Source organism: Pinus tabuliformis, chromosome 5_2 (genome assembly GCF_031772625.1).
Source record: "Pinus tabuliformis cultivar Carrire ecotype Pingquan chromosome 5_2, CPIR1, whole genome shotgun sequence".
In the NCBI taxonomy this organism is placed as follows: Eukaryota; Viridiplantae; Streptophyta; class Pinopsida; order Pinales; family Pinaceae; genus Pinus; species Pinus tabuliformis.
In genome coordinates, this window is record NC_142306.1 from 907,210,587 (window position 1) to 907,218,924 (window position 8,338).

Sequence of the window (8,338 nt, forward strand, 5' to 3'; positions counted from 1 at the left end):
TTTAATACTGCGGGCGGAAAAATTAAAATTTGTGGGTTTTTTATGGGTTTTTTCAATGTTTTGGCTCAACCACAATGCGGTAGGATTGGGAAACGTGCCAGAGGCGGGTATTAACCTTTGCAAAGGTTTTATGGGCAAAATGGGTTTGGAAAGGGGGTTTTAGCAATGCAGAGGTGATTTGAGGGCAAATTAACTTGCAGCAAAGGGGAAATAGGGTGGAATAGGTTCACCAAAGTGGCCAGATGCCATTTGGTCCCTTTTGAGAAATACACGGCTATTATGCCTAGGGGAGGGAATATACATAAGATTTGGGGTTTTATACACCTTAGTGTTAATATTATTAGGGGTGGGGGTAAGATAAGGGAGGTTATATAGTAGAATTAGGAGTTAATATGAATGAAGGAGGGGAATTAGAAAGGGGGTGTTAGTGATGGACTTAGAGAGGGAAAAGAAAAGAAGTTAGTGATCCTCTTTGCTGTGAGTTCATGGAATTCACCACTTTGTTTGCTGATAGATTCATTGCCTTGGCAGGAGACCTATTGATACTTGTGTAATGGTGATCATATTCTTTCTGCAACCACAACTGCCTACCCAACTATTTTGCCTAGCATTTTTTGTTTCTTCTTGGAGGGGCACTTGGACTTGCAACCCTCAATTGCCTTTTCTTTTCTTTGGCTTTTTCCTTTTCTCTCTATCTACTTCTACCCTTATGTCTTCCAAGGTCCCAGATTAAACTTTTGGGAACCTTTGTTTCTCTACCTGAACTACTTGTCTGCCAAGATTAAGCTGTTTGGACAGACCTCTTTCTCTATTCTACAACACAAAATTGAAACATGGCATGATCCAGATTAGACTGTTGAATCATCCACAAAAAATTGAAATAAGGTCCTCAATACTTGAAACACTTTACCCAGCTCTTGCTTTCTAGGAAATATGGGATCTTTGGGATACCAGAGCAGAGCATATTTGGCTTTTCTTTTGCCAATCATGAAATATGAAACCTATTACTATAGGTATCCAACACCCACTAATTTGGAGGAAGGATTACCTGACGCACAACTTTTTGTTGTGCGCTTCACAGATGGACATTTCGAGGACATAATACATTTCCTAACAATAGGAATTATGCCAGAAGGATACTCTGTCCAGCAAAATAAGGAATTAGTGGTGCGCATGGGATATTTCTCTGTCATTATTGGGCATCTATATAGGATGGGGAATGATGAGATACTACGAAGATATGTACCTGAGTTTGAATGAAGCAGCATCCTGACGGACGCTCATGGGGGCGCAATGGGAGGACATTATGCATGGAGAGAAACCATGCAGAAGATTCTATGCGTAGGGTTGTGGTGGCCAACCATTCATCGGGATTCAAAAGCATATTACAAGGTGTGCGACGTATGTCAGAGAATAGGTAGGCCATCATGGAGGGATGAAATGCCTTTGAATCCACAAATGACATTGCAATCCTTCGAGAATTGGGCAAAATATTTTGTAGGAAAAATTCAGCCCCAAGGAAAGACAGGTGCGAGGTATATTATCACTGCGACGGAGTACTTGACTCGTTGGGTAGAAGCGCAGCCGGTGAAGGATTGCACGAGTGTGATTGCCACGAAGTTTCTATTTGAGCATGTAGTGATGTGATTTGGTTGTCCAAAGATATTGATGAGTGATTGTGGTACGCACTTTTTGAATGAGACAATCAACGCACTAACAGAGGAATTTCAGGTGTACCATCAAAAGAGCACACCTTATCACCCACAGGCTAATGGGACAGTGGAAGCATTCAGCAAATTACTAGAGACTGCACTAAACAGGGTATGCAATGCTAAGTGAAGTGATTGGGACCGGCGCAGACCTGCAGTATTATGGGCTTATCGGACAAAGTGTAAGAAGTTAATAGGACATACACCCTTTAGGCTGGTCTATGGGGTTGAAGCTGTAATGCCTGTGGAATATATCATGCCTAGTCTGCGCATAGAAGTGATCATAGATATGATGGATCGTGGAGCCCTGGAAGAGAGGCTCGCGTAGTTGGATGAGCTAGAAGAAGAAAGATTTTTAGTTGGATTTCACCAGTAAGTCCAAAAGCAGCGTGAAAAGGCATGGGACAACCAACATATTAAGCTACGTGCCTTTAAGGTGAATGACTTGGTGCTATTATATGACAGTAAGTTTGATAAATTGCCAGGGAAACTCAGAATGCATTGGCTGGGGCCATATGTTATTAAGGAGATTGCTGACGGTGGCATAGTAAAGTTGGTTAAGTTAAATGGAGATCCCTTCTGTCCATCTAACTAGCTGACTGAAGCACAGTCTTAGAGCTCTAGGCAGCTGAAAGGAGGCGCGGGACTATAAATTACACTGACTGGGAGCTGTGCAATTTTAGGTCTCTGTGAAGCAGCGAAGTGTCACAGGGTCTACGACAACGCGAAGACAATGACGCTCATGTGCAGGTTTGCTAGAAAGTTACCGTTACAGTCACTATTCACAATTTGATGGTTGTTTTGAGGCCAAATGGAGCGGGCGATAGACATTTAAGGCGAACTTTATGGGCTAGATTCTTGAAAATTTGCCACCAATCTAGCATTAATGGACCGAATGTGGGGGGAACAGTCGAATTCAAATTAAAAAGGCTGGAATAAATTACAAGTGGTTGTCCAGCAAAAAACACTTGGCATTTTGAGAACTGATTTTTTGCACTATCAAGTGTGTATGGAAGTTTTGAACTTTGAGGCTTTGAGAGAAAGTTCAGTGTTTGAAACATTACCAAAGGAGATGCAGGGCTTTTTGACAAGAATAATGTCGACACCCATGGATGCCGCGCATGAAATTGCGGAAATGGAAGCCCCAGAGAGCGCCGAAATAATGTTTGAAGTCCCTAAATCACCATGAACACCGAGATCCAAGAAGGATAAGCAAGTCATGGTCCCCGTGCACGTCTCGCCTAGAAATCCACTGAGGACCAAGCTCACTGTTGGCTTATTGGGGCCTGACCCAGGTTCAGAGTTAAGTTAGCCAAACAAATCCCAATACTATTGGCCCTTTCGACAATAGTCCATAGAGTGTGGAATGAGGTCTCACCCAAAGTAGTATGGGAGGGTGCTAGAATAAGGTTTCCGCACCCTGGAGATGTCTAATGAGTTCAACTAGTCTGCGGGTTGACCCTGTGCATAGGTTGCTTTGCGCACTTTCCCTTGCCTCGCAGTCTGATATACTACCTTCATGTAGCCCTAAAAATGGGTTGAACGCCATGCTTCTGCACTATTAACCAAGACCTTATTAGTATTCCAATGTTTGTTGATTATCTTAGCCTGCTTGCGTGCTTTAAGTTATACTTAACAACATAAATCATTCGTACAAGTGCCCGCAGTAAATAAACATTATATTTTCAAATCATAACAAAGATGCATTAACCCAAGAACAGATACACATAATTATGACAAAACTTCTCTTTATTAATTCATTCCTTGGTTACAGACTCAACTCCCCCTACGCGCTCAACTCCAGGGGTCTATGCACTCAACTGTGGACTACGAGGCCTCTGCACACTCAGTGAAGAACCTTCCCCTACTCTACAACCCGAAGACACACTTTACACTTCGACTCAGTCACTTAGACTTGTTCCTACTTCTTCTCTTTCTCTACTTAGAGCCTTGCTCTATTTATATAATCCCATGGTCTACAGACCATGTGTAGGTCTATCCAACCGATATTACATTACAAAACTAGGGTGGACAACCCTATGACTCTATCATACTTTTGCACCTCGTGCCCGCAATTCATGGAGCTTTACAACAAGATTCAGTCAAAACTTGGTCTTTGAGCCCTAAAACATGCCTTGGAGGGATTCCATGCCCAACAAGCCCCCAACACAAACATCATGAATGTCCCTCGAGTCATTTTGTTGTTGCGGCAATCTTTGCGTGGAGTCACTCCAACTGTTTTCGAACTGCACGGAGGCTGAGCTGCTACTTGCTAGATCTGCTGCATATGATGTTCTGAGACCTCTATGTCCAAACTGCTTCTCTACATCTGTACTAATATCTGCTACATATGTTTATAGTCCTGTGCCTTTTTCTAGATCCTTGGAGTGTGAAGACTATGCTTCTGTCGACTAGTGAGATAGCTGGCCCACCTGTGTAGGGATTCAAGCTGCTTCCATTCACTTTGCTTGGGAAAGGTTGTCCATTTAGTCTGACTAGCTGGATCGCGCCTCTATCTGTGACCTCCATAACCATGTATGGTCCCGGCCAATGCATTCTGAACTTTCTTGTGAATTTTTCAAGCTTATTGTCATACAGCAGCACTAAGTCATTTACCTTGGAGGTGCGCAACTTGATATGGAAATTGTGTGAGGCCCTTCCACGTTGCTTTTGTACATGCTGATGAAAACCAGCCAAGAAATGCTCCTCCTCAATTTCTTCCAATTATGTGAGCCTTAATTCCAGAGCTTCACGGTCCATCATACCTGTGAGCACTACTATGCTCAGACTAGGTACAATATACTCCATTGGCATGACAACTTCCACACCATAAACTAATCGGAAAGGTGTTTGTCCCATCAAGTTCTTGCACGTTGTCCTATAATCCCATAGTACTTCAGGTACACGCGAGTCCTAATCACTTTGTTACGCATTGCACACTTTGGTTAGTGCAGTCTCCAGTCTTTTGTTGAAGGTTTCTATTGTCCCATTGGCTTTTGGGTGATACGGTGTGCTTTTCTGATGATACACCTAGAACTCTTCTGTGAGCGCGCTGATGGTTTCATTAAGGAAATGTGCACCATGATCACTCATTAAGATTTTTGGATAACCAAATCAGGACAACATGTGTTCAAACAAAAACTTTGCAGCCGTAGTAGCTGTACAGTCTTTGACTGGTTGCACTTCCGCCCAACGTGTCAGGTACTCTGTCACAGTGATGATGTATCGCATGCTCATTTTTCCCTAGGGTTTGATAGGTTCCATAAAATCGATTGCCCACTTTTCGAAGTGCTACAATGTCATTTGTGGATTCAAAGGCTTCTCGTCCCTTCGCAATGGTTTACTGGTCCTTTGACATATATCGTAGGCCTTACAGTGTGCTTTTGAATCCTGATGAAGGGTTGGCCACCACAACCCTGCGCAGAGAATCTTTTGTGCGGTTGCTCATCTTGCATAGTGTCCTCCTCCAGTGCCCCCATGTGCTTTCACAAGGATCTGAATTTGTTCAAATTCAGGTATTTACCTTCACAATATCTCATCATTTCCCATTTTGTATAGGTGCCCCACGATGACAGAAAAATCCATTGCACACACCACAAATTCCTTCTTTTGTTGGATGAAGCATTCCTTTGGCACAGTACCTATTGTTAGAAAGTGTATTATATCTTTGAAGTGTCCATCCACTATGTGCACAACAAAGAGCTATGCGTCAGGTAATCCTTCCTCCAAATTGTTAGGTTCCTCACTTGTCTCAATACGTGACAAGTGATCCAGTCTTGTGTTCAAGTGTCCATGTTTTACCACGACCTCAAAGTCATATTCTTGGAACAATAAGAGCCACCTACATATGCGCCCCCCAATATAGGCTTATTGACCAAGTACTTTAGCACGGAATGGTCTGTTTACATCTTAAAATTTCCTCCTAGCAAATAGTTCCAGTATTTTTGGAGCATGTAAACCATAGCCAATCCCTCACGCTCAGTTATGGAATAGTTCCTTTCAGCTTTGGACAATCTACGACTTGCAAACGCAATAGGGTGATCCAATCCCTCTCCACCCTCTTATGTGAGCATTGCTCCTAGTGCTATACATGACGCATCAACATGGACATGAAACTCCACATCCCACTTTGGGAAGACCAGGATTGGAGTGGAGGCCAATTTCCCCTTTAGGACATCCAGGCTCTTCATGCAATCATCATTCCAGCAGAATTCTACATCCTTTTTCAATAGTTTTTTGATCGGCACAGTGATCTAGGCATAGCTTTTGATGGACTTCCTGTAGTACCTTGGGTGTCACAACTGTTTAACACTTTGTGGTGCTTCCAAATTTAGAATTATTGCAATCTTCACGGGGTCTACCATTAGTCCCTGTTTGCAGACCACATGTCCCAATAGGTTCCCAAAGGGAACGAGAGCATACACTTCTTAAGGTTCAACACAATCTGGTGTCATCGGCAAGTATCCAGTATCAAGCGTAAGCTTGTTACGTGGTGCTTAACCAATCCAAAGAGAGTCCAATAATCCAGATATATCTCTAGGAATTTGTGGATATATTCTTTGAATGCGGAAACAAATATGAACAAAAAAATGGCTAGCATGTTTTTTAACCCAAATGGCATGACGGTGTATTGAAAGTAGCCCCATTCAGTGGCGAAGGTGGTCTTGCCCCTGTCTTCCGGTGCGATTTTGATCTGGTGGTACCTTGAGAACCCATTGGTGAAAGAATATGCTTCCTTCTCAATGACATTTTCTAATATTTCATCTGTGAATGGGGTTGGGAATGGGTCATGTACACAGGCATCATTCAACTTCCTAAGGTCCCCACATATTCTTATTTCTCCCTTCTTCTTTTTCTCCTGCACTACAATAGGGCTGACCTAGTCGGATTCTTCCACCGGCTCAATAATTCCAGCTGCGAGCATTTTGTCTAGTTCTATGTGGACCTTTTCCTTGTACTTTGAATTCAAGTGGTAAGGCCTCTACTTAACCAGCTTTGCGGCGGGTTTTAGGGTGATCTTCATCATCCCTAAATTGCCAATGATCCCCTTTAAGTTCGTAATCTTGGTCGGAAATAAGTCTTGGTACTCACGGAGTAAATCAGCAACGTTATGCACCATCGCATCATCCCAATCGTCACTAAGCATTGCATACTTGGGTTCGACTTTCGTCCCAATGTTTACCTGCTCATTTTTATCAGTGCGGTGATGTCAAGATCTTCAATCGAATGGTACTTGAACCTCGCGATAGCCTTAAATTTATGGAATGTTAATTTTCCATGGATCTTCATCATCCTCCTCAATGTTTACATTGTAACACTCTAGTGCACAGCTCAGCTGGGTCGCCCATTCCAGCTGAAGAATTTCCATTGGCTCCTAGGGTATTATGAAGATAGTTGCTTTTACTGCTTGTAGTGCATCATCAACAGTATCCCACCAACGATCCTCAAAGTTGAAGGTTAACAAGAATCCTTCGCGTAAGATATCCCATTCGCTCATGCCATGGTAGAGCTCCATCTCAGTATACCAATTCATGTGTATGATATCCAAGGTATGACAGAACAAGTGCACCCACTCATGTTGTGGCTCTTCCCCATAGACCTTGGTCCATTTTGCTAGTTGTGCACGTGGATCATCCCATACATCATACTTATCTCTCAGCCACATCTAAGGTGTCACAAACTACATCCACATCATCCTTCTACATTCATGCCAATCCTAAAAACTTCTTTGATGCATACCCCACCATCTTGCGGGTGTAGCATGCAACGCCCATTTCAAAGCGTCGAAACAATATTGTTTCGGTACTTCTCTTTCAAATTTGTTTAGGAAATCATCCACCTCGGTCAACCCACCATACATAGGTAGATCTCTTACCTCTATTGCCACACAACGTAGTGACCTTGTCATCTTGTTACATTTGGGGGTGGTCACCTCGTGTAATCGGTTCTGCCATCGTTTTATTTCCTCGTCCAAATCTAAGGTGCAATAACTTTCATGCTCCCACGAGAGTCTGCCATCCAATGTTGGCTTCACCCAGTCCTATTCCCACATGCTTATCTTGTAGATACATTCTAGATCATCGTTGCTATCGTAGTCGCATACTGGCTCTGTGTAACACGATCCTTCTGTAGGGTCTAACGGTACCACTACTTGTAGTGACCTTTTCTCAAAAATCATCTTGCACTTCTTTAGATTTATCACTTTCATGTCAGTGGCCCAATCTATTCCCAATAGCAGAGGATAGGGATTGTTGTCATCAAAAATTTCTATCACTTCGAAATCTAAAGGCGCACTCGCACCTTCGATATGTACCATTATTCCCTGCAATCTTCCCATACGTAGGATCTTTTACTAGTTCACCATTCACAATTGAATAGGATACCATTGCAGTGCAGGCCTGCCCATGCACTCACATGTCTTCTTTGGCAAGACGTTCACATCTGATCCTAGATCCAAAATCACTTGATCCATTTCATATTCCACGATCTGTGTGGTCAATCTCATCTCTCTCTCTATTCATGTTGTGTGCTTCCTGAGCTTCTAAACTACACGCAGTTGTCCTGGCGTGGTTCCAGCACATCTAGTGATGAGTTCTTGCAACCCCTTCACAGCTTTGTTGTCATGCAGT